This window comes from Camelus ferus, chromosome 11 (genome assembly GCF_009834535.1).
Source record: "Camelus ferus isolate YT-003-E chromosome 11, BCGSAC_Cfer_1.0, whole genome shotgun sequence".
NCBI lineage: Eukaryota > Metazoa > Chordata > Mammalia > Artiodactyla > Camelidae > Camelus > Camelus ferus.
Genome location: NC_045706.1, coordinates 65,555,956 through 65,582,563, shown reverse-complemented (window position 1 = coordinate 65,582,563; position 26,608 = coordinate 65,555,956). Strand labels below are relative to the sequence as shown.

The 26,608-nt window shown below is 42.2% G+C and overlaps 2 pseudogenes; one reads left to right on the top strand and one right to left on the bottom strand.

Annotated features, from left to right (window-relative positions):
* Positions 1 to 26,608, bottom strand: part of LOC102507523 — a 367,819-nt pseudogene that overhangs the window by 136,556 nt on the left and 204,655 nt on the right.
* Positions 16,272 to 26,608, top strand: part of LOC102503455 — a 29,441-nt pseudogene continuing 19,104 nt past the window's right edge.

Genomic DNA, 26,608 nt, shown 5'->3' with positions numbered 1-26,608 from the left:
GAATTCTTTGGACTGGAGGAAAGTTATCCCAGAAATCCAAAAAGGAGTAAAGAACAAGAGAAATAGTGGGTGGTAAATACAATGCTATTGATAGTTTTGCAGGGCTTAAAATATACAGAAAATTACAGTTCATGAAAACTATAACACAAAATTAGGGCGGGTGTCATTTAGACTATCATTTATTATTAAGCCAAAAAACCTCAATCATATTGAATTGGTCAAGTCTTTGTGATCTCTCTGAAGGCTTCTGGGCGGAGTTCAGTGTGAGTGAAATTAGTTACAAAAGGGGCCAGGGGACCTTGGGAATATCAGGCTAAGGGCAGTGTCCAGGGCTGAGGGAGAAAGGATTACATGGCCCTCTCTCTGAGAGGCGGGACTACCAGTGCAACTAACAGTCTCATGTGTAGACTTTTAAATGCTTCTACATGAAGAAATATTTTTTATCAATACTCTTTCATTGTTTGCCCCCCTCAAATCCCAACTTTATTTATGTTAGGTTTTTAAACACAAGGGCCATTTGATGAGTAGCAGGGTGTTCTTTTTTCATTTCATTATCTAGAACAAACTGAAACTAAAGTGTGAGAACTTGAATTTCATTGTGGCAGATCAAGTTAATTTGATCACACAACCAAAATTCCTAGATAGGACAGAAGGATCAATGTCTTGGTGGCCTGATGGGGAGTTTGTTGTAAGGAGGCAGAATGAAGCTCCAAAACTGGATTGAAAATCATTACTTTAAGGTGGGCAGGAAAAGATGGTAAGTTTTCCTCTCTCCTCTAGCAATGTAAACACATATTACCACAAAGTTGGCCATTTGTTGAAAAATTAATGGGATGTTGAAATCCAAAGAAATTAACATCATTTTGTGGCCTTTTCTACTTGTGGGATATTGGGCACCTCTTCTCCAAATGTGGGGCTACAAATATCTAATTCTCTCTTTTCATATGTCTAATCTGCTGTTAAAAATTTCTATTAAGTTTTTAATTTTTGGCTGTTTCATTTTCCCTTTTTAGATGTTCTATTGTTTCTTTAAAGAAAAATTTACACTGCCATTTTTGTGGTTTTCTGCTATCAATCCGGTTCTTTCTTTTCCTTTAAGAATAGTACACACTCTTGCGCTCTAACCTGTCTCTGATACTTCTAACAGCCAAAGTATTTGCAAATCTGTTTTTGTTGACGTCCTGGTGCTGTGTTTAATTGTGTAGCTTGTTTTCTTGATGGTGTGCTGGGTCCTCATGCTTGGGAAAACATACATAGGAGTAATCTGAGGCCCAGGATAAGTTATACGTGCCTCCTTCCAGAGATGATGTATCTTTGCTTCTGAAAGATGTCTGGAGGAACTATCACCTTCAACCAAGTTCAAGGCTAGAGGGTCTTTGATCTACCTGGGGATGTGAAACCTACCTATTTGCAGGACAGCTGCTTCACTTCTGGCTCTCTTTTACCCCAGGACTTATTCCCTTTGAGTTTCAAGTATATAGTAATAGTGATTTCTTAAAGATTTTCTAGCTTGTACAGGCCCTAGGCTTTGATTTCTGCCTCGATCACCCCATGAATTACCAAAAGCAAAGTTCAGTTTTGCCAGAATCAGCAAATGGTGTCAGGGCAAAATTTGCTTCTGTGCTTGCTTAATATTTTCTCTCCATTTAGTTCTGGTAGTTTCTTCCTATCTTGTTTCCTCTCAGATGCTTTTAGGTAGATTTTTTTTTTTGTATTATATTCAGCATTGTCAGTAGGATATTTGATCTAGATAATCTACCCCACTATTCCCAGAAACTGGAAGCCCAAGATAATAAATAATCTGCATTAAGATGATATTAGCTCACAGAATTTGCAGTTCGAGCAGATAGTGTGTACTTTCTAAGCTGAAAATAGCTGTTAAGTTGTCAGTTATTACTATTGTTAGAAAGTAGAAGAAAGAAACCCAGTTATTGTGTATTGGCTACCAGCTTATATGGGGCTGTGTCATCCCCTCAGAATGGCTTTGGTTTCACAAGCTCCCATTCATAGTTTAGCCAAAGAAGAAAATGTATTAGAGCTTTGCTAGGAAGCAGAGGTTGGCAAACTATGACCTAAGAGCCAAATCTGATCTGTGGCTTGTTTTCATACATAAAATTTTATTGGAACAAGGTCCCACATTCATTTACGTATTGGGTATGGCTGCTTCTGTATTAATAAGGAAAGAGTTGGACAGTTTCAACAGAAGCAACATGGACCACAAAACATATGATACTTACTCTCTGGCTCTCTATGGAAAAAGTTTGCCAATCCAAAGTATTATTCCACCCAGCTCTTTTCTGACAAGTGGTTGTGCTGGGAGCAAGTCAATTATTTTCTGCAATATTTGTGTACAATTTTAAATACTGGAAGCTTAGTCTTGATATGATAGACTCCTCAGTCACACTGAAAAAAAATAAAAAGGAAACAGCAATAATGAGCACAATAAAATATCTTCAAGTAGCAACACTGTAATTAAATCACTACTCTTATGTAGTTCAGAAAAATATTTTCCTTATCCTCCACAGATATTAGCTCACTTAGTTTTTGCTTTTTTAGAGAATGTATTTTCTACTTCATTTATAAAGTCAAGCTCTTCATTTTTTCATTAACCTCTGCTCCTCGGGCCTATGTGAAGGAGAGAAGGCTTAGAGAAAATGGAAACTCACAAGCAGCAAAGAAAGGTGAATCCAGGCACCCATTATTTGTGGGAGAGTGGTTTTGAGCAGACATACAGCTCTCTTTCTCTATGCTGGACTAGCAGGATTTGTGGGGCAGGATGAGCCAGCAGGGGTTTCTGCCAAAGAGCAAGATACTTTCTGAGATGATTCCTGCTTCTCAGGAGTAATGATAGAGACTTTCGCACAAAAATCAAAGAAAAAGAAACTGGAAGAGGAAGCAACATTCAAAGCCCAGTATATTTCTTTTTTGCTTCAGCACCAGCTCTAATGAACAGATCCCTTGTTTCTGTGTATGGTGTCAATTAAGCTACTGTTCTGGCTCCCAGATACACAAGGGTGTTCTATATGTAAATGGTATTGATGTCATTCATGCTATCAATGTTAAGACTGCATCAGTGTCTCTGCATTATTTTGGTTTAATCATAAATACCACGGAGTCTAGAAGATGACCAGGTTGAAAAGCATCTTTCTGAGATGAATCAGAATAGTGAAAAATGCACTGGTTCCATTGTGAAAGTGTGTTGCTAAATTAAAAACAAGGAACACAGTAATTTCCTCGACCCAGAGCCCTGTTGGACGGATGTCTTCTGAGATGTGGTAAGTATATAAAAGAGATGGGATCCAGGAGTGAGAAATAAAGAAATAATGAAATCATTTCTTTATAGAGAATCAGCTGCCTTACATGCATGCCACTTTACATATTAAATCATCTGAAATTCCCTGGGGATCTGGAGCTGGCTCTTCACCTGCTGATGAGTTTGTAACTCAGTGCTAATTAACTGTAATGACTTTGAGAAATACCCTTCTAAATCACCACCCCATCCTGGGTTGCCAAAAGCCACCTGCACCTAGGTGGCTGGCTAACAGCACTCCAATTTTATTCCATTTTTCATGTGGAATCCATTGTCCTCTGTCTTCACTGGAGAGCCAAGATGTCTCTAAATTTCTTCTGTGATGTGGTGTGGTAGGGGAGGAGAAGCTGCAGCCACAGAAGGTGGATATGTGAGAAAAGCTAAGGGGCTCTCTTCTCTAAGACCAGGACACAAAATCCCCCTCTGTTCCTGACCAACTGGGCTCACAATTCTCATTCTATGAGAATGTAGGGGTTGATCAGATAGTCTGAGGAACCAGGAGTGTCAGGGAAGGCAGTTCCCATGTGGCCAGTTCCTGGTGGCCTGGTGAGAACTGCAAGAGGCTGCTGGTAATTTTCCAGGCACTCAGCATGCTCCATGGTGCCCCTTGCACAGGCACAATGGCCGCATGGCCAGGGAGCCAGATGGACTCCATTCTAGGCAAAGGCAGAAAAGGGATGACAGAGTCTGAATTTGCTTAGCCCCTTAGCCTTGCTGCTGGCCCTCTGTCTTCCAGGGCCAGATTTACCCTTCATGGTCCCCAAAGGGAGAGCACATCCCAGCTTGGTCACCTGGAAGCTGTAGATTTGCTGATTTGCACCCTTGTGCATATTTTTATGTGGGCTGGGAAAACAGATGTCTCCATCCTGGTTAGTGAAAACCAAGCTGGTTACTGCTGCATCAGAATGACCTGGGTTTGGGGATCTGAGTTTTCCTTGCCAGAGCCTTGGGCAAGTCGGGAAATATGTCAGTCTTTGAGTTGGAGCACAGATGGAGGAGGTCTGAATCGCTGCATCCCTCTCTCTCCTGTGTGCTGTGGGGATTACAGGGACAGTGACTGTAAGCATAGTACATTACACCCAGTGCCCCTGCTCCCTTACATCATTTTTAAAAATTAGGCAGGTTGAAAATTAATTCAAACCAACCAACCAACAAAGCAACCAACAGAATCATCCTATAGTCTCTTCCACTTTTTAAACTAAACCTGCACCGCACCCTCCATTCTAGGTAATGATGAAATAGACCTTCATAAAATGGGTACTTGACCAGAATCTTCTGGCCAATGAGACAGCAAGTCTGCTGTGGAATACCTAGGGAAGCTTCCTCCCTCCTAAGAAAACAACACTTGAAGAAAGTTTCCTCTTTCTCCCACAGATGTTGCCCTATCTTGTCTAAGCAAAGGTGAGGGGGCGAGGAGTGTTTCAGCAGGGAAGAGATATGGTTTGACTGGGGTTAAGTTTGACCAGCGCAGGAAGCATCACAGGGAGATGGCTGGAAATAACTGCTGGAGGGCTGTGGATGCGTCCAGGGTTCTGCTTCCCAAAGCAGGTGATGGTGTTATTCTTACAGTCCTGGCTGCAGCACAGCAACAACACAGCATCTTGATTCAAGGCAATGTTGTGCTGGGTATAGAAGACAGTGCTGACAGGTGAGGTGGTGCAGCACTGAGAAATAGAGGTGGCTCTTTTTAGTAAAGACTATGCCAAAATGACATATTCTGTAGAAACCCTTGAAGCTACATACTTGCCTTTTCAGCCACTCTCGTTATAATCACTCACCACTGAAATAATATATGTAAGGTGCTAAGTATACTATCATGAGCATGGCAAATACTCAGTACGCATTAGCTACCGGCAGTATTGCAGACAGCAAACGCTCCTTCCTGGATGCCAAGGATAGCAGAATAGTCTATAAAAATAACCCCGGGGGATCTGTCTCCCCTTCTCTGCCAGGTGGGAAGTCGGTTTGCCCTGTTGCATCGTTATGCTTGTAATGCTTATCTTCTTCCTCCGGTTTCTCATTGTGCTGCTGGGCCCCTGGGGTGGTGGTGCTGGCAGGGCCCTGGCTGCAGGCTGCATGCAGCCTTGCTGGTCCAAATCTTCAAATTTAGGTTGTGATCCCACAAGCACAAACCCCTTGGCTCCATGTCTGGTTCTCTCTGCTTCAGTTAGACAGGAAACCAAAGCTGGGCAAACCTCCAGATTTTCAGATAGGCCTTCTGTTCAAATAAGCTTCCAAGGATGTTTCTGCTTGGGAACAGTAACACCTCAGGTTCCTTCTTGGGTTTTGACGTGTGCCTCTGTGACATACCACCAGGTTTAGAACTGATGCTGTGCTTGGAGTGGAAATGCCCACATGTGACTTGAATTAAACAGACCTCCATGGATCAGAGATGCAAGGCCAACTAATCTCAGGGTGTTAAGCTGAAATTTTCTTAGAGGCACCAAGCAATCTCCCCTGTGAGAGATAAGTCTTTGGCCCATGCAGTTATTTTTAATTGAGTTCAACTTCATGTTGGACACATAGCAGCTTCCTGGTGACTTAGTGAAGCAGTACAGTAAGGTGGGAAAATGGGCTTTAGCCTCCTTCTGCCCTGTGTTCAAATCCCTGCTCCAGACCCTAGTACTTGTGATGAAATCATCGAATTTCTCTGATCCTATGACCTTTCTCATAGGTTTATTGTGAGGATCATATTCGTATGTGCCAAATGACCAGAATGTAATAAATTCTCCATAGATGGTGGATATTATTTCTAAGGCCCCAGGGAGAGGAGATTGCTATTGTTCAAATGTATTTTATAAGTCAAAAAAAATGTTAATAAAAATAATGACATTATTGGAAATAGGCTAGTTTGCTCAAGAGAACAAGTTCTTTCAGACATTCTCATTATACCTGATTCTTTCCACATCTTTCATACTGGTTACCCAGGCTTAAGAATATTCTCTAGAAGCAATATATGGGGAAGAAGTTCTTTGGAATGTTACTAAAACTAACAACAGTGTTTTCCAGCTCAGTTTGGAAGAATGAACATAGCCCTAGGGAAGGAAGTTCTTATTTTACCTTTGCAATCAATTCAGCTTTATCAAAAACATGGGGAAACAAACTAGCATTCAAAAAATAGATAACAACTTTGACAAAGAGAGAAATTCAGCATTTGTCCCTTTGATAGCAGAGCAGGGAGTCTATCCTGATATAGAGATCTCTTTATTCAAGTTCAGCTTCACTAAAACATGTGATGTTGCTGTATCTGTGAGGATTTGTTCAGCAAATGATATTTAAGCACCAACATTGAAGGATTCAGTAATGATAAAAAAAAAAAAGACTGTCTTGGGTCAGGTTTGAATCTGAGGGGCTCTAATGTGAGGCATTTACAGCCAAGAATCTGAAATTCAAAATTGCTCAATTCTGAGCAGGACTGCATGCCCTGATTCTGGGCTGGCTCTCTCCAAAACATACCATTGGGCCATCTCATTCATTCTTCCACCTTTCTTTCCCTTATGAGAATTTGTCAATTTTGAAATCATTTATCAATTACCTGAGAAATGGATCTCACGATAGAATTCACGGGACTCTGTTTGGTAAGATCTGTTCCTAAGAGAGAATTTTTTTGCTATTTTTATTTTATTTTATTTTATTTTGCCTCCATTTTTGTTTATTGAGTTATAGTCAGTTTATAATGTTGTGTCAATTTCTAGTGTACAGCACAATTCTTCAGTCATACGTGAATATACATATATTCATTTTCATATTCTTTTTAACTATGAGTTATTACAAGATATTGAATATATTCCCCTGTGCTATACAGTATCAACTTATTTATCTATTTTATATATACCTGTCAATATCTGCAAATCTTCATCTCCCAGTTTAGCCCTTCCCACCCTCCTCCCCCTGGCAACTACAAGTCTGTATTCTATGTCTGTGAGTCTGTTTCTGTTTTATATATAAGTTCATTTGTCTTCTTCTTCTTCTTCTTTTTTTTTTTGTTCCAAGTATGAGTGATACCATACAGTATTTTTCAGTGGAAAAGGAGGAGAAATTAATATGGAAAACCTAAAATAACCAATTGGAAACCAACCACTCTGCTTGATGGATGCAAATAAATGTTGTTTTTGGCAAAAGGAAAGTATTGTTTTCTATTTGGAAATAGGTGAACCTGTCAAGATAATAAAAAAATAAGTTAATTATGAAGAAGACAAGAAATACTTTACAAAATGTATTATAAAAATGTAATGAACAACTGCATACCTATATACTGGCCATGTTAGGCTACGTGAAAATTTTCTGAAAAACAAAAGTTACAAAATTGAGTCCCAAGAGGAGGGTATAGCTCAAGTGATAGAGCACATACGTATCATGCACAAGGTCCTGGGTTCAATCCCCAGTATTTCCTCTAAAAATAAAAGAAAATGAAAAAACCTAATTAACTCCCCTCATAAAAAACATCACGTATCCAAAATTGAGTCTCGGAAGGACAGAAACTTCAAACAGGACCACTTTCTTAAAAGAAATGGAAAAGTTGGTCACACATCCACCTCGGGGTGGCCTGAGGAGCTGATGCCTTTGAGTTGTTGGAAAGCTTGCCAACTATTTTACAAAGGTAGCTTCTCCCCACCCCAGCATCCGCCAACACCCCCAGGATGAAAGTGGGGCTTGTTTAAGTTTAAAACATACAAGTAAACATTCCTATAGACACAGAGCTTATTTATTTTATATGTAGTAGTTTGTGTCTCTTAATCCTTTATCCCTTCTTGGCCCTTCCCACTTCCCTCTCACCGCAAGTAACAACTAGTTTGTTCTCTATATCTGTGAGACTGTTTTGGTTTCATTATATACATTCACTTGTTTTATATTCCAAATGCCACAAATAAGTGATAACATCCAGTATTTATCTTCTCTGCCTGACCTATTCCTCTAACCACAATATCCTCTAGATCATTCCATGTCATTTCAAGTGGGAAAATGTCATTCTTTTTTATGACTGAGTAGTAGCCCATTCTATATATGTATAAATACAAATGAAATAAATTATATACATATTTATTTATTCATCTATTGTTGGACACTTAGACTGCTTCCATTTTTTGGCTATTGTAAATAATTCTGTTATATATATATATTAGGATGTAACTATCTTTTTGAATTGGAGTTTTTCTTTTCTTCAAATATATATCCAGGCGTGGAATTTCTGGATCATATGAGTTTTATATTTAGGTTTTGAAGAATCTCCAAATGTTTTTCAAAATGGCTGTAACAATTTACATTCCCACCAATGGTGTACAAGGGCTCCATTTTCTCCACTTCCTCACGAACATACGTTATTTGTGGACTTTTTGATGTTGGCTATTCTGGCACGTGTAAGATGACATCTCATTGGGGCTTTGACGTGCATTTCTCAGGTGATTAATGACGTTGAGCATCTTTTCATGTGCTGTGGGCCATCTGTATTTCACCTGTAGTCACCAAAGGCTACTGAGCCCACTGGGCTACCTGCTAGACAGCTGCAGGACAAGACATGGGACTGGGGACCTGTGGTTTCCCAGAGCCCCAGCTTCCTGCCACTTCCCAGGCAAGTACTGGGGCCCACGAGGCCACACTGATATCTCCCAGGACTATGGAAAGAACCCTGGGGGAGGAACTGTGAGCCCAGGGCAGACCAACCTCCAGCATTTGAGGTAAACCTGAGGGAGGAGTCAACCAGGTAAAGAGCTCAATGGGCTTTCGCTGAAGGCAGGGCAGGGGGTGGTCCTTGGAAGAACAGACAGAGGCCAGTGTGGCTGGACTGAGGGGAGCAAAAGTAGGTGGGCTGCTGACAGGAGGAGGAGCTTCAGATCTGGCTCAGGATTGGGGCTTTTCCCCAAAATGACCCTGAGACATTTCTTGTGTGTTAGCAGAGTGACAGGAACAGATTTGTATTTTAAACATCCCTCTCTTGGATTGAAGGGAGTAAGAAAGGGAAGCAAAGAGCATGAATCTGGGGCAATGGCAGTGGTGGATTAGACAGGGAAGGTGAGGGAGATACAGAGAGGTGATGAATGCATTTGGAGTTGGGACCCAGGGACAGGGGATAAGCTGACTGCATGTGGGGTGAAGAAGAAAGAGGAATCAGACAGAGTCCTAGGTTCTGGTTTGAGCAGGTGGGGAGATTGAGCAGCTGCTGCATGGATAGGGGAGGGGTGGGAAGTGAGTTCCAGAAGGCAGATTGGGGCCACATAAATCTTGGACACTTATGAGATTAGATCAGTTCTGATACACTTTATTTTTTCATGGAAGTATATTTGATTTACAGTGTTGTATAAGTTCCTGGTATACAACATACTGCTTCAGTTATACATGTATATATGTTCTTTCTCATATTCTTTTCCATTATAGGTTATTGCAAGTTACTGTATATACTTCCCTGTGCTATACAGTAGGCCCTTGTATCTGTAATCCCACACTCCTGATTTATCCCTCCCCATCGCCACTTTCCTCCTGGAAACCACAGATTATTTTCTATGTCTGTGACTCTATTTCTGTTTTGTAAATAAGGTCATTTGTATCCTTTTTTTTATATATTACACATATAAGTTATATTTATCTTTCTCTGTCTGATTTACTTCACTTAGTATGATAATCTCTATATACATTCCATTTAGTTGGAAATAACATTCTTTCATTACTTACAATGACTGAATAGCATTCCAAGGTTTATATATACCACATCTTTCGCATCCACTCACTGTTGGTAGACATTTACTGTGCTTCCACATCTTGGCTGTTGTAAATAGAGCTGATGTGAACAATTGAGGTGTATGTCTGGGAAATCTAGAGATTATCATACTATGCGAAGTAAGTCAGACAAAGACAAATATTATATGATATAATTAATATGAGGAATCTAAACAAAAGGCAAAAGTGATACCATTTTATAATGAAGTCACTGGGAGGAACTGCTTCCCAGGGGGTTTCAAGCAAGATGTAGTACTACAGGTGACAAAAAAATACTCCATGCCTCATGATCCTGGACTCTGATTATACTGGGTTTGGACCTGGGTAAAAACTGACATCCATCCTGCGTCTTGGGGAGAGTAATTTAAGGACAGGAACATAAAGGAAGCAGCAAATGACACTGACAAGCCTGTCTGGTGATGGCAGCCATCATTTGCCTGTCTGTCCCTGGCCCCTGTGCATAAAGCCAGAGAAGCCCAGCTTGCCAGTCTGTGTACCTCATGAAGGGGATAGTCTCCTATCCCCAGCTATATCCTATCTGCCTCCAGCCCTGTGGTTTTTAGTGTAGGCAGTTGAGCCAGACTGTCCATGAGTCTGTGATCCCATCTCCAGCCCCTGCTACCTGTATAGCTTTGAGTCATTATGTTCTGACTTCCTAGACAGGACCTCAATAGCTCTCATCAGCTTTGCTTTGGAAATTAGAAACTCTCAGACCTCAGGATGCTCTTGCCCATCCCACCTATGTGCAGGCAGTTTTCTGCTGGCCACACAGAGATTTAGCACTGGCTTACAAGCCTGCACAAACGACATACACACCCACATGTGAAGGTTGACATTAAATACAGGCTATGGGATGGGATCAAGAGAAAAACAGACACAGGGGAGGTAGTAAGAGTAAGTAAAAAGGGGAGGAGGCATCACCTAGATGGGGCAATTCTCCTCCACTTTTCAGGTCTTATCCCACATGTACCTGAGGACAGCCCTAGAAGTACATGATAGAATAATCCCCACTGTGCAGGTGAGGAGACAGACAGGCCTGGACAGACGCCAGGATATATGCAGGATGGAGGACAGGTAAGAATGAGGAGCTGAGTCTGGAAGCCAGATTGTCTCCTCACAGCTGCCCTCAGACCCTCCCCGGGAGCTGTGGAGAGGCAGGGCTGCTGTAACTGTGGAAGATGTGGGTTTGCATGGAGAAGGGTGAGCAGGCAGCTACACAGAGGGCTGTGTGTGGAGGTGTTGTCTGAGCATGGGGTTCAAGTAAGGGGACCCTAGGAAGTGATGTCACTTCTTTTACCACAGACCCCAACAGAAATAGAACCAGGTAACCAGGCGCCCACATTCTAGTGATGGCCCCAGAGCCAGCTCACTTGGTTGGAGACAGTTGAGAGAGAAACTTGTTCTCCTTCTGTGTCCCCACCTCCCAGGGCTTCAGCTTCAGGAAATCCTGAAATGAGAGGTTTTTCAGATGCTGTAGATGTTGGTTCAATCCTCAATTCAGATGACTCTGATCTTTTACCAGGAATTCACCTAAGGTAAAATAGGTGGCCTGGAGCAGACCAATCCAGACACAGCCACCTCTGGGAGCCCTCCCTGGTCAGGGCTACTTCTCCTCATCTCCATTTGGGGGAAGGGGAACTTGAGGGGAGTATTCTCTTCTAGGCAGGAACAGGTTGTTGAGCACTTGGTAACCGGGTGGTCCTGTCATGGTCACACCCAAGGACAGGCTTGGCAGGGGGGAAAGAGGACTCCTTAGGGGCCTCCTACCTCTGCTTTGCCAATGGGAATCCAAGGGCTTCAGGTTATCAGGTTTTTGTCCCTCATGTAGATCTGTGCAGAGAGTGGTATGTGTGAGTCTGGAGTGGAGATGTAGATCTGAGAATCAGCCAATACATTCAGACAGGGCTCTGATGATTCTGCCTGGCTGCTGGGCATTGTGTTTGCAGGACTCTACTCAGGACATCAGAAAGGACCTGGTCCATGGGGTCCCCAGTTCTATCTCCCTGCAAGAGGGGCAAGGGCCCCAAGACACCAGCAGACCTCAGTGCAGGCTCAGGGTGAGTGCGAGCGAGGAGACTCCACACCCAGGAAGCCCTGGGTCCCAGAGCTGCCCTGCACCTCCCTTGGTATCTCTATTAGAGACCTGCTGGCAAAAGAATCAGATTCCCCATCTCTCCCACCTGCCCTCACAGCCCAGGCCCTGCCTTCGCCAGATGCAATGTCAATGTCTGCATATTAGACAGAATCTCAGAGACTTTGATAGAATCTCAGTTCATGTTAAGTCAATGGTGTTTTTACATTTTTCTACAGATTTTCCTGTTTTTCTTCCACACTTACGTGTCCATGTTGGCCTGACAATCCTGATCCCTCCCACCCCAGGATCAGTCTCTGTGTTCTCATGTCTAAAATGGAATGTTTTGACAGCAGTCACAGGGATGATGTAGTTCATACAGGGAGGTGCTGTCACTTCTGTGCTGACACAATTATCTGAGAAACTGATGCATTTAATCATCACCCACTGATACCTTTTGTGGTGATAGGGATAACCTTTATTCTGCTGAGGGCTCTCCTGTCCCACCTCTTGGCACACGTCCCAGAGGTTTGGGGATTTGGTCTGAGCTCTAGCCCAAACCACCCTGCCCTGGTGGTCCATGGTGTTGCCTCTGACTCTTATCTCTCCTCTGTTCCACCCCAGGGGGAAGATGTGTCAGCAGGGAGCAGGAATGAGACCTGCATGGCATGAAACATCCAGAGAGACAGACTGGAGATTCTGGTGGCAAATCTGGTGCCTGCCATCCTGGCAGCAACCCCCCTAACCACACATGTTCCTGGGCACCTATAGAGCTTTGGCCACCACCTAGCTGGTTCTTGACCTTCTAGTCCAAAAGTGAGCACTCTGCCCTCATAGGACATTGGTGATTCAGCCACCTACTGGTGATGAGATGGGGGAATGTCACTCCACCTACATGAACCTCAGTTTGCTCCTCTGCACCCTGGAGTGAGCGAAGATCAGGCCCTAGGATGATAGTAAAAACAGAGGGGGCCCTTCATGGAAAGTGCTTTCTGGGGCCCTTGCCCCTGGAAAGGTCAGCTGGAGGGGCTGTGGTTGTGCAAATTGGTCATTTTCCTCCTGCCCTTGAGGAAGCCTCTGCCTCCTGCATCACTGATTGTGGCCTTGGGTTAAAATATTTTCCTATTTCAAATGTGATTTGTTATTCCATTAGCTGTCCTTGTCCTAGGTCAGTGAGAGCAGGGATCCCTGGGAGGGAAAAAAATGGAGTCCTAGGCCCACTCAGGTCTGTGCGGTGGGACTGGTTGGGTTCATTCACTCCTCAAGTATATAGTAAGGGACCCTAGGGACAGACACATTTACAGGAACAGCAATCATTTAATGCACTGAGCAGGCAACAGCCCTGCCCTCCAGGGCTTCCATTCTACCAGGAGTCACGCTGTCACACTAGACACCACATCTAGGTAGTGTTCTCAGTACAGTAAATGTGACAGAATCCTGGCCTCCTTTAGATATTGATACATCCTCCCTTATACCGATGAGGATGGTGGACACCTTCACCGGCTGAAATGGCCAGTTTCTTTGATTGAAGAGGAGAGGACTCCCTTCCCCAAATACAGTGTGGATCTGTGGACTGTGTTGATAAGCAGGGGGGCAAACCCTGAATTTCACACATCATATGATTTTTGCTTGAGAGCAGAAGTCTTAGGGCTTCTTCTGGCAAAGTAGAAAGGAGACCCAGAGAGCTGTGGTTGGGACTGTGGTGCTGTGAGGGGCATGTGGGAGGTCAGAGGACAGAGTCAGCTCCTGAGAGAACCCACAGCCATCCCCTCTCCATCCCAGCCCTGTCCTCACCTCCTTCCTGGGACCCAGGACACAAGGAGTGGAGAGCATCCTGCTCACACTCTGGTGGAGCCTCAATGATGGGGATTCAGCAGGTGCTCAGGGGACCCAGTGAGCCTCAGGAGACAGGTGAGCCCACCCTGTGGGAGGTGAGTGCCATGGACAGGAAAAGACCCAGGTGGAGTCCCTGGAGTTTTAGGCAGCAGGCAGGTGCAGGTGAGTAATGAGAAGGCCCACGGGAAGCCTGGGTGGCAGACACAGCCTGTCTATTCCCTCCTGGGTCAGACACTCATAGAGCAGCTCTGTGTTCCCGAGAGGGCAGTGCCCAGAGCAGACAGCCTGTCTGTCCTCACAGAGGTAACATTCAGTGGGGATGGGCAGGGAGAGGGACAGAGCAGTGTGACAGGTGTCCCTGAAGAGGTGGAGAGGTGGTCACACCACTGACCAAGGTCTTTCCCTTCATAAGGCTTGTAGCAGCCCCTCCTCTGTGTCCAGGCCCACTTCTGCCCAGACTGTCAGGTGAGAAGGGATGTGGAGCAACTGGCCTCTGGGTGGAGAGGAGCCAAAGGCAAAGGGGCTCAGTTCCGCACAGGGCTCTGGGATCACAGCCTGGAATGAAAGGCCAGGTCTCTGCTGCCCTAGCCCCAGTTGTCTCCCTTTTTACTGAAGACTTAGCAGTGGTAGAATAGTGTTTAAACTCAGAGAAAAACACTGGTGGCTACCAGATATGTTATCTTTCAGAGCTTAAAATCCAGTCCCAAGTGCAACATCCAGGGGCCACTTTAAGGATCACTTCTCTCCTTAGCTCATGGTCTGACACCCAGTGGTCAAGCCTGGTTTCCCTCCACTTTCCAGGAGTTCCTCTAAGCACGTCCTGGTCTCCTTGGAGGCCACAGCTCAAGTCTTACAGGCCCCAGGTAAGGAAGGAGTTGCCTCCTCCTTCCATGCTAAGGACTTTCCCTCAAGCCTTTCATGTCTCAGAACCTGCCTCTTCCTGTGATGAGCCAGGGGCAGTCACTGTCTTTGCAGAAGTCCACTCCAGCCACCCTAAAGGATGTGGCCTTCCCCTCTGATCTAAAAAGAGCAGACTCATCAGAGCACAATAGAGCAGCAATAGCACAAAGATACACACACATGCCCTGGCATTGTCCCATCCTGAATTATAAAGAGAGAACAGACCCTTTCACGTCTGACACGTCTCTAAGTTTGGGTGGCTCAGGCTTCACACACAAGCTATGTCACCTGTACTGGTAAGGCGGCGTTTCACCTGCACAGGTGCTTTTCTACAAGACTTTTCCAAGAAGAAAGCTTCTCTGCATCATGTAGGCTGGGAGTGGGAGCCCAGCCCCAGGATGGCAGAGGTCGGGGGAAGGCTTCCCTTTCCACATCTTGCTCTAAATGTCACTGCCTTTGCCCTATGTAAAAGGTCATTGGCTTTCTGTCCCAACATCCACTGCATCTCCACATGTTCTCAGGCGACGTATCCTTATACGTGAGGGTCAAGATTTCACTTAAAAACCCTATAGGCTTCCAGGAAGGACATTTTCCTTTTTACAAAGTAAAAGTGATCAGTCTCTACCTAGATTTCTGGAATTCAGTGCTTCAAAAAATGGAATCATACAGAGAGTTTATTGAAGAATTTTATACTCATGAAAAAGTCTTTTATGTAAAAAGTCAACACAGAGATATCATCTGATATACAGCAGCTGTAAAAAGATTACACTATTACACTCACATATTGTTCATAAAAAGCAAATACACACACATCAACTATGTGAAGAAAAAAGCTGAAAGGAAACAAAGACATTTACAGTGATTGCTTCAGTGATTCCTATTCTGCTTCTTTATGTTTCTTTGTATTTTCCAAAATTAGTAATATTTGTTTCTATTTTACTCTGAAAAGTAAAATAAGCATTAGGAAAATTCAGACTAAGGAGCACACACAAGGTATAATAAAGACAAAACTTAACATCTGCAAGGGACAGAATATTCTAGGAACTGTGTTCCCAGCTAATACACTGACCCTCCCTGTAGAAAACAGAGGGTAGACGGTGCGTGCTTTTTCATAAAATGTCATCTCTTGCTATAAGTATGTAAATACTATATAAAATATACCACATAAATGCTATATTTGCCCGTGTTTCATATTAAAGTGAAAGACTTGACATGCCCAGTGAATACAGCTAATCTCTAGAATATTTTTAATCTTTTGAAAGGCTGAGGACAATCAGAAAGGAGATTCCACACTTGTGTACCACTTTTTTTCTGCTTAGCAAAATGCTAACCAAAAGCCTAAAAAGTACCTAAGGTCTCTTCTTGGTTTATTAATAGATTGAGCAATATCATAAAGTCACTTTCCACGGCCCAGAAAGAAGCTTGCAAGACTACGTAGCACATCAGCTGCTGCTCTGAATGAAGGTATCAATTACTTGCACACCCTCTCCTTTTCCCTGAAAACTCGAAAGTGTGTAGAACTAATGACCATCTCTTCTTATCACAGCACAGACAAATGGCTGCAGGGTTCTCCTGTGAAATAGTGAGAGCCGAAATGGACCCTGATTTCTCCAAGGAGCAGCTAGCAGATCTGTTCATCAGTAGTGGTAAGTCTGTTTCAGCAAACTGAATTGTGGTAACAAAAACACATCTCGTCAGTGATGCCATTACAAGGAAATAAATGTTGCTTGGGATAAATTTAAGTGGACTTTTAATTTATTCAGCAGCTTTCGGATGAAAACTGGGACCCTGGTGAACACTTGCAAAAAATTATTTTCATGTACATATCATTACATTTATTGCACATCCTATATTTTTTCTTTTTCTTCATCTTTTGTTTATAAATTATTATCTGCTATGAGCATACTATATAACTGCCACCAGATGATGCTAAAGGAGGAGTTGGTAGGAGCAGTCCACCTGGTGGAGCTAAGTATTGTGTCTTTGATGCAGTTTAGAACTGCACAGTGATAAAAGCAGATCAATTTTGGGTAAATTTTATTCTTATTTATAAATTCTCTGCAACCAAAGAACCCCTTACTGCTGCCCCTGGGGTGAACTGCTTTCTCCACCTCACTCTTAGAGTGCTGTTGACTGGTACTTTGTTAAATACATTACATGTATTAATTAACTCATTTAATCTCCACAGCAGCCCTGTGCAAGTCAGTATGGTTATCTCCATTTCAAAGGTGAGGAAACAGGCACAGAGAGGTTCAGTAACTTGCCACAACTGCATAGTGGCAGAACCATGATTAAAATGTCTATTAATAGAATGTTTTCATTAATTTTTCTATCCTTAGGCTCTAGAGTTTAACACCCCAAGCTTCACCACAGGTGGAGTTAGTGTAACCCTACATAGCATAGCGTGACTAGTGGTTGTGAAACAAAACTGAAACGGACCAGCCTCCAGTCTCCAAGACCTCAAAGCCACAGAGACCCTGGGGGCCGAGGGGAGTGAAGGAGGGAGGCAGTTGTGAGCTGAGTGAAGAGGAGGGTTGAAATGTGAATTCAGGTCTCTTTTTTAGGGGAAGTGGTGATTCTCATCTTTGGAGCTATGATCAAGGAATACATCTTGTGGCTGGGGTAGCAGTTGACTAGGATGAGGAAGAAGGAAATAACCAGGAGTTCCTAAATCAAAAAATAAAATTCAGAAGCAGTTTTAGAGAGGGATGGAGGAGTCCACAAACCCTGAGGCACATATTTTGGGGACAGGAAAATCCCACCAGAATCTGAATGTTGCTCTGGTACTGAGGTCAGTCTTTGACCAGATACTAGTGAAAGTTAGCTACAGAAAGTTGTTTTTCTCTGACCATGATACTAATAATAGCTAATATATATTAAGCTTTGACTCTGGTAAGCTTTATTCTAAACACCTGATTTATAAACACTTGAGACAGAAGTTAAGTACCCTATCCACAGATCCCATGGTGAAAACACAGCAGAGCAGGGCTCAGAACAAGCAGTCTGGCTCCTATTCCTCAAAAGACTAGGAATATACTTACCGTATGACCCAGGAATCCCGCTCCTGGGCATATATCCAGAACAAACCCTACTTCAAAATGACATCTGCAGCCCAATGTTCATAGCAGCACTATTTACAATAGCCAAGACATGGAAACAGCCTAAATGTCCATCAACAGATGACTGGATAAAGAAGTGGTATATGTATACAATGGAATACTATTCAGCCATAAAAACCGACAACATAACACCATTTGCAGCAACATGGATGCTCCTGGAGAATGTCATTCTAAGTGAAGTAAGCCAGAAAGAGAAAGAAAAATACCATATGAGATCGCTCATATGTGGAATCTCAAACAAACAAACAAACAAACAAACAAACAAAGCATAAATAGAAAACAGAAGTAGACTCATAGACATAGAATACAAACTTGTGGTTGCCCAGGGGGCAGAGGGTGGGAAGGGATAGACTGGGATTTCAAAACTGTAGAATAGATAAACAAGATTATACTGTATAGCACAGGGAAATATATACAAGATCTTATGGTAGCTCACAGAGAAAAAAATGTGACAATGAATATATATATGTTCAAGTATAACTGAAAAATTGTGCTCTACACTGGAATTTGACACAGCATTGTAAAATGATTATAAATCAATAAAAAATGTTAAAACAAAAAACACAGTCTGGCTCCTGAACCTGACCTGAATCACTGCCAGCCATTGCTCCTTAAAAACTCACCTGTGCCAAATGTTTATTTCTCCTGCTAGTTTTATAACAGAAGCCCGTATGTTTTTTCAAGGTTCCATCTTGTTTCATCTCAATGTAAAAAGCTAAAATATTTTGTTCTCACCCTATCATTGTAGATAAGCAATTAGACTGGATTCTGCTCTAAACTTAGAGAGCTAAAAAAATCTGAGAACAGTGAACTAGGTCAAGGAGGATGCAAAGGTGACCAACTCAGTGTTTCTAAACTTTTGGGAACATCTTGTTAAAAAACAAAACAAAACAAAACAAAACAAAACAAAACAAAAACACCTCTTCTTCCTAATTGCCCAATTTGGTGAGTGGCACAAGTCTCTTGGCCCCTACACTTGGAATTCAGGTCTTATTGGCAGACTTAAAAAACCTAAATGCCCACAAGTGCCAAAAAGCCACATTAAGGGGTGAAGCCAGCTGATTGGGACTGGGGGAGGGGAGGCACATCTTGGTCTCCCCAGGGCAGCAGCTTTCAGCTCTAGCCACTTGTTGGTGGTAGAAGCATAGACCCAGGGTCCTGAGATCTTGTGATTTGGAAGAAGAAGCCAGAAATCCAGGTTTTTCTGTGAAAATCTGGGAGCTTGTTCTTTCCATATTTTTAACTATCTCTATTTTTAAAGCAGTATGAGGACCATTTAGAACCCCCAGGTTCTCATTCATGGACCCCTCACACTTTTCACACAGCCAGTCTGTGTTCATGTCCTGCCAAATGGGTCTCAGTGTGCCTTTTTCATCCACCCTTATGGTACCATCCTACTGTATGCCCCCTTTCCCCTGGCAGTGGCTGCTCTGCCTACCTCTTCTCCCTGAACATCCTTCATGGACCACCAGACTCCTGATTGAAAGTTCTGTGTGATTTCTGCCTCCCACATTCTTTCATCACTCACTGAATCAAGTCAATGCTATTCAAGACCTTCCATTCAAGGACATTGACCCATCTGATTTGCTTATCTGTCCCTTTTTAATTTAATTTTTGAGATATAGTGTAAGTTTAAGGTATACAATGCATTGATTCGATACATGTACATATTGCAAAATGAATACCACTGGAGCATTAGCTAACATCTCCATCAATTCACATAATTACCATTTCCTTCTCACAGTGAGAACATTTAGTATTTTCTCTCTTAGCAACTTACAAGTATAGAATACAGTATTGTTAACTATAGCCTCCATGTTTACATTAGATCTCTGGAACTTATTTATCTTATAACTGCACCCTTTGACTGTCATCTCCCCATTTCTCTCATCCTCCAGCCCCTGACAACCACCATTCTACTGTGTATCATCAGACTGGCATTTTTAGATTCCACATACACATGATATCATGCAATATTTGTCTCTCTGACTTATCCCATCTAACACAATGCCCTCAAGATCCATCTGTGTTGTTACAAATGGCAGTATTTCTTTCTTTCTCATGGCTGAAAAATATTCCACTATATATATATGGCACATTTTCTTTATCCATTCATCTGCTGATGAATAGGTAGGTTGTTTGCATATCTTGGCTATTGTGAATTAAGCAGTGAACATGGGAGTGCAAATATCTCTTCAAGATCTCTGCAAGATTTTATTGCCTTCGGATACATACCCAGAAGTAGAATTGCTGGATTATATGGTAGTTCTATTTTTAGTTTTTGAAGACCCTCTATACTATTTTTCATAGTTGTTGTACCAGTTTTCATTCCCACCAACATTGTACAAGAGTTCCCTTTTCTACACATCCTCACCAACACTTTTTAACTCTTTGGTGATAGCCGTTCTAACAGGTATTGATATCTCACTGTGGTTCTGGTTTGCATTTCCCTGATGGTTGCTGATGTGGAGCTTCTTTTCATGTACTTGTTGGCCATTTATATATCTTCTTTGGAATATCTGACCCTTTTTAAAAATAGATACCTAAGCTCCAGCGAAAATACGGTATTTCTCCACACATATCCTTTGCTTTTCCACTCTCTACTCTTCTTTGTTTATGCTGCATTTTTTGCCTAGAATTACTCTAAGATTTCATCTAGAATAAACGCACAAACTCTCTCTCTCTCTCTCTCTCTCTCACACACACACACACTATGCTGCATGGCAGGTACTATGCCCAGTACAGTGCTGATCAAAATAGCCATGGAAGCCCCTGCTTAAATGCTCTAAGGACACCTCAAATGAAGGCTTTTCTAATCCCCCCAGATATGACAACCACCTCTGATGAACAGCAGTAGGTTTTGTTTACCTCTGTGCCCCACCTAACTCTAGGTCAAGGCAGTGAGGGTACTATCTGGGCTTTTGTGCTGGCCCACACACATGTTGCGAGCTCCCTGAAAGCTAGTAATGTAGCTTATTCTTCTGTTTCACCTTGTACACTGATTGCCAATAATTGCTTGTTGAATGAGTGGATGAATCTCCTGATCAGGAAATAGCATGGGCAAAGAAAAAGGAGTTAGTCATACTTAGTTGTCAGCAGGTAGAAGGACTTGCTTATGATGGAGGTAGAAAGAAGTAAGATTAGAGTGTGCAGGAGTTGTTAAGGCAATAGCTGATAATAGGGCATAAGGATAAGAGTGAGTTGAGTTTGAAAAAGGAAGTTTTGGAACTATAGATTAAGGCCAAAAATCTCCACTCTAACTCCTTTCTCATGTAGGAAGTAGTGTAGCCTCTCCAAGTATTAAAGGATTTTATTCTGTATGTGGCTCAGCAATTTATAAGTATCAAATATCCTCTTCCTTTTTTTAATAACAAAAGTAAGACATAAACACAAGATTCATCTGCCGAGACTGTGAAGGCATTTGCCCAAGTTTGCCAGCTGAGTGTATCATAGATCCTCATCTGCCAGAGTGCACACGTCCACTCAGCCCTGAGTTCTTCTGACTCTGCTTCCTACATCTCGTCTCCACCCCCTGCTCTCCTGTCCCCCTGCCACCTATCATTTCTTGCTCAAGGGACAATGGAGACCCTTCGTATTTCCTCTGGTCTCATTCCTTCCACAGGCCCCCTACAGGCTTCCAGAGGGCTCACCCTAGAATAGAAAACTGCTCAGGACAGTTCCCTGCTATTACACTGCAGTGGCTCCAGAATAAACACTGAAGGTCCCAGATGTCAAGAACATTACAGTCTGGCTTCAAATCTCTCCCTTGCTGCTGTCCATCCTCATCTCCTAAAACTCCATCCACTGTCACCATCATTTTCTCAGTAAGACCAGCTGCTGTTGACTGGTGACCAATGAGGAGGTCAAAGAAAACATACACTCTGAATAGATGGGGGCACCAGAGGCTTCTGAGCAGTGTGAGAGAATCTTGTGTCAGCCAGTGGGAAGGGTCTGTGGATACTGTGGTGTCCCTTTTTTTGTTGTGCAGAAAGCACCTAGCAGGGAATGTTCTTTTGGTCAAAGGGTGATGGAAAAGGACAGAGAATAGCACGAGCAGAGATCTGGATGAGAGAAAGGGGGTCTCCTCCTCTATTCCATGTAGGCTTTTAGAATATTGGGGATAGGAATCTTTCAGCTATTCTCTTGCTTTTTTTACCAATAAATTAAATTGATCAAATTACATGACTTCCAAGTGAGGAATACACTGATTTGTAAGGCATTCTAAACTTATCCCTGGTTTTTAACCGTATTTTCTCTAAAGAAAGAGATTTAAACTACTTGAATTGGGCTGTGGTTAGAAAGTTGAACTTTTATCTTCCAATGGGCATCATACATGCATTACTGTATATGTTCCTCTCTACAATTCTGCAGAAGAAAGCCAGTGAAAAGAGGCATAGAGAAGGAATTTTTTTAAAAAGTGTACGAATGAAAAAATACAAGAAGGAAAAATAGCAGATTTTTTAAAATAACTAGCTTTAAGAAATAAAACTTATATGGAAATTAAAATGGTGCCAGTGAAGAAAATAATGTGGAACAGAACATGTCAACAAGGGTTATCTTTAGGCTAGCAAGGCTTATCTTGTATTTATTTTAAAATAACATCTTCCTTATCATATTGACTTGTGTGAGAGAGTCATGCCACATGGCTCCGTTATTTGCTAAGGAGTGTATGAACGTGTATTAGAAGTGGGTCAAATTTCTCCTCGGTGTAAGGTATTGAGTTGGGTTAGCAAGACAGATGCATTTTAAAATTGCATGTGACAGTAGTAGTAAAAAAAAAATTAAACACTAAATTGCTATTTCAAAGAAATGCTTAGAATTCCTGAGAGAAATTTCTACTTCAGAAGTAATAGAGATGGAATTAGTGTGATAATAGGAGGAGGCTGTGCAATTGAAGTCTACATAAATGAGTTTTCCTCCTTAGACCCTACGTTTGTGGAGGCTCTTGGAATGTTTGTCCCTTGCTTCTCATCTGGACTCGGAGCATCATCCCTACAGAGCTTTGTTTTGAGTGAACAGTATAGAAGATGTGCTGCCATCCATCTCAAAGGGGAGATTTTGGACTTGAGGTCATGTTAGACATAAAGGAGTTAGGATTTAACTATAAATGTGATATGTTAATTATTTTTAAGCCCATGAGTCTTGCTGTAGAACTGCTATCCAGAACATTTAATACAATGGTGTGCAACACTGGACAATAGCCCTGAGCCTACCCAAGGGGGTGTCTATTTAAGATGACCAGCCTCTGGAGAGGAGCAGGGCTGACATAGCCTATAAAGTTGTAAGAGAATAGGACAAAAAGAGTAGATTTGTTTTAGAAATAGGGCTTTGAATTATCACAGGGCAAAGGGAATCTGAACGGCTTTCCAGCACTGGCCAAAAGGAATCTCCAGCTGTAGCGTGGAGTGGGTGGCCATCTTGTGTCTACACGAACCCTGATCAGGGGCTGATAAATCCTTCAAGCCAGAAGGTGTAATGAGTTTCTGCTTCTGTGGCTGGTTAATATATTAGAACTGAAACTATGTTAACCTGAACTCAAAACATGCTATTTCTCAACTAAAATGAAATTTACCTTTGGACCAACTTGCTTCAGGATGTTGCTTGTAAGTGGTCTGATGGAGACGTAGATGTTACTGAAAAATTGAGTATATTTTTGAGTAACTGAGGCCAGCAGTATTGAAGACCAAGCTTTTCATCAAAGAAACCCAGTCTGTTTGAGCCTTGATCAGTCCCTCAGGGAAGATCAAGATGAACAGGGATGAGATGGAAACGACCCAACAATCATGAACAGCACCCCCACCTCCTTTTATCTAGGGCACAAGCTGTCCATTCACTGAGGGATTAATGAGCAATACAGTTCTTGCCTGTAGACCCAGGAGGATGAGTCTATGTCTCCCGAACTCCTGTAAACTCAGTTATCTCCAGTCTGAATCCTCCTATCCTTCTGTTCCAGCCCCTGCTGGACAGCTCAGGAGAGATGCCTGACTCAGCAAACACTCAGGCATGAAACAGCCCATCCCCATCTCCCCTGCCTCATGTGTGCTCTTCCTCGTATGCTTTCTGCCTCCATTACCTGCATGGCCTCTTCTGATGGGAGCTTCTGAGTTGTCTCTGGTATTTCTCTCCACTGCTCTGTCAGGACAGTCAACCACTGAGCATTACCGACTCCATCTCAAAACACCTTTTTGTTCTGTGCCTTGGCCCTCGATGAGGGTCCCACTCCCTCTTGTCCTCACCTCATCAATAAGAGTCCGGGGGTGTGTTTTCCTGTTTTTCTTTCCTTTCCTGTCAGTTAGTCACACCAGTGTAAGATCTCAAAGCAGGATTCAAATCATGTTTATCGCCCTCCTTAAAGACTTTCACCCATTCCCATGGCTGGTAGTTTCTCCCCCATGACTTGACATTCTGGGTTCTGAGACTTCATATCAGCAAATCTCACCCTGGCTGATCACAAAATGTCAACACCTGAGCTCAGAACAGACCAGTTAAATCAGAGCCCCTGGGGATGGATCCTAGGAGATCATAATGTGTAGCCCAGGGTGAAGACCCAGCCTGCTGCCTGGCTGCTCAAAAATGGGCCTCCTGGATTCTGTTCCACTGATTTCATTCCTCTGCCCCTAGCTCCCAACCAAACCTGACTGAGGCCTGTGTCAGCTTTGAGCTCACCAACATACCCCTCTTGCAACATGCCCCTCGATTCTGACCTTGGTTTGAGGCCCCTGTCCCCTCCAACCTTTGTTCTTCTGACTGTGCCATGTCTTAAACCTAGAAAGCCTTCTTCTGACCTACCTGTCAAAATGCGCTTCCTTCTAATAGGTTCAGTTTAAAATGGCACACATCCCTGGTTAGAATTGATCACCTTTAGCATGCCACAGTGCTTAGCATGGTACATCCAGCAAGGAGGCATGGGAAAACATTTGCTGAGATGCAGTTCCTCTTCCTGCAGACACGCTCTTTCTGGATGCAGCAGCTTCAGGACTACTGGAGCTAGTCAGACACTTCACACACATCAGGGAAAAGCTGGAGACCTGCAGTCCTTAGTTACAGAAAAGCAGATACATCAACCATTCAACCTGGCCAATTTTTTTTTTTTAATCACTGGATATAAAAGGTTGTTAGCTTATCATCGTTGTTTAAAAAAAAAAAAAAAAACTACAGGTTTCTCAGACTTCCATGTCTCTGAAATAACATTTGAACCTGAGAAGCATAGAATTTTAGCACTCTTGACTCAATCGCTGTGTTGAAGAGGACCCAGCCCCCCCAAGTACAGCTAAATTGAGATGTGGTTGTTATTGTTTCTACTTTTCTAGTTTTTAAAGCTTCAGAAGAGATTCATTTACAGTGCTCAAGGAGTTCTTTTGAAAGTGAAAATGCATTTGTGTCTATAGTAACAAGGAGGCCGAAGGGAGTGTGATACACCATCAGAAGTGTTTGTGAAAAGTGGAAGGCATGACAGAATTACTCTCAAGTATCTTAAATTGATCTTTTTTCAAGGTTAATTTAGCTATGACTGGGGCATCTCAGAATCTTCTAAAACATTAAAAAGTAATTTTAATCTTTTTATTCATTGGTATATAGGAAGAATTATATGTATTTTAACTACAATTTGAATGACATTAGAGTGCTTAGCAGGTGCCAGGCACTGTCTCAATTATATTTTGTCCACTGACTTATCTTCTACATAAAATAACAATCTTCCATTTACTTTCCATCTTTCATTTGGGGTTGATATGTAGTTCAGCACCCCCTGTCTTTAGTGTGAGGACCCCTTAAATAAGAATCAGAAGTCCCAGACTGTAGTCCTTCCTTAACCACTGTTTCTGAAACCTTAGTCAGATCACTGTAACCTCTCTGAGATCTGTAAAATGAAAGGAGGGTTCTGCTTGTCTCTGAGGTCCTGTCTCCATAATTTTATGAATATTTTACGTATGTGCCATTAAAGGTCACTTAAGGATTTTGACTTTCTGTATTGTGAAATATACCTCTATCAGATACATACTACTTATATTTACAGATCAGTGAATCATTTAAAATAACCATTTAACCACTGATCAGGTCACGGAATATCCCCAGTTTCCAGAATGTACCCATGTGCCACACTCAGTTCACAAACTTTTCCTTCTGGAGATGTCCACTAGTCTGTCTTGTTGTAGTAACCATTTTCTTTGCTTTTTAAAAAAGTATTACTACATATGAACCCCTGAATTATATGTTTAGTGTTGCCCCATTTGAATTTTAATGTTCAAATTATATTGTATGCATCCTTGTGTGATTTCTTTATATATATATTTTCAAATTGAAGTATAGTCAGTGTACACTCTTGTGTCAATTTCTGGTGTGCAGCATAATAATTCAGTCATACATGAACATACATATATTCATTTTCATATTCTTTTCAATCATAAGTTACTACAAGATATTGAGTTTAGGTCCCTGTGCTATACAGTATAAACTTGTTGTTTATCTATTTTATATACATTAGTTAGTGTCTGAAAATCTAGGACTCCCAATTTATCCCTTCTTCTCTGCCGGTAGCCATAAGTTTGTTTTCTATGTCTGTGAGTCTGTTTCTGTTTTGTAAATAAGTTTGTCTTTTTTTTTTTTTTTTTTTAGATTCCACATATGAGTGATATCATATGGTATTTTTCTTTCTCTTTTTGG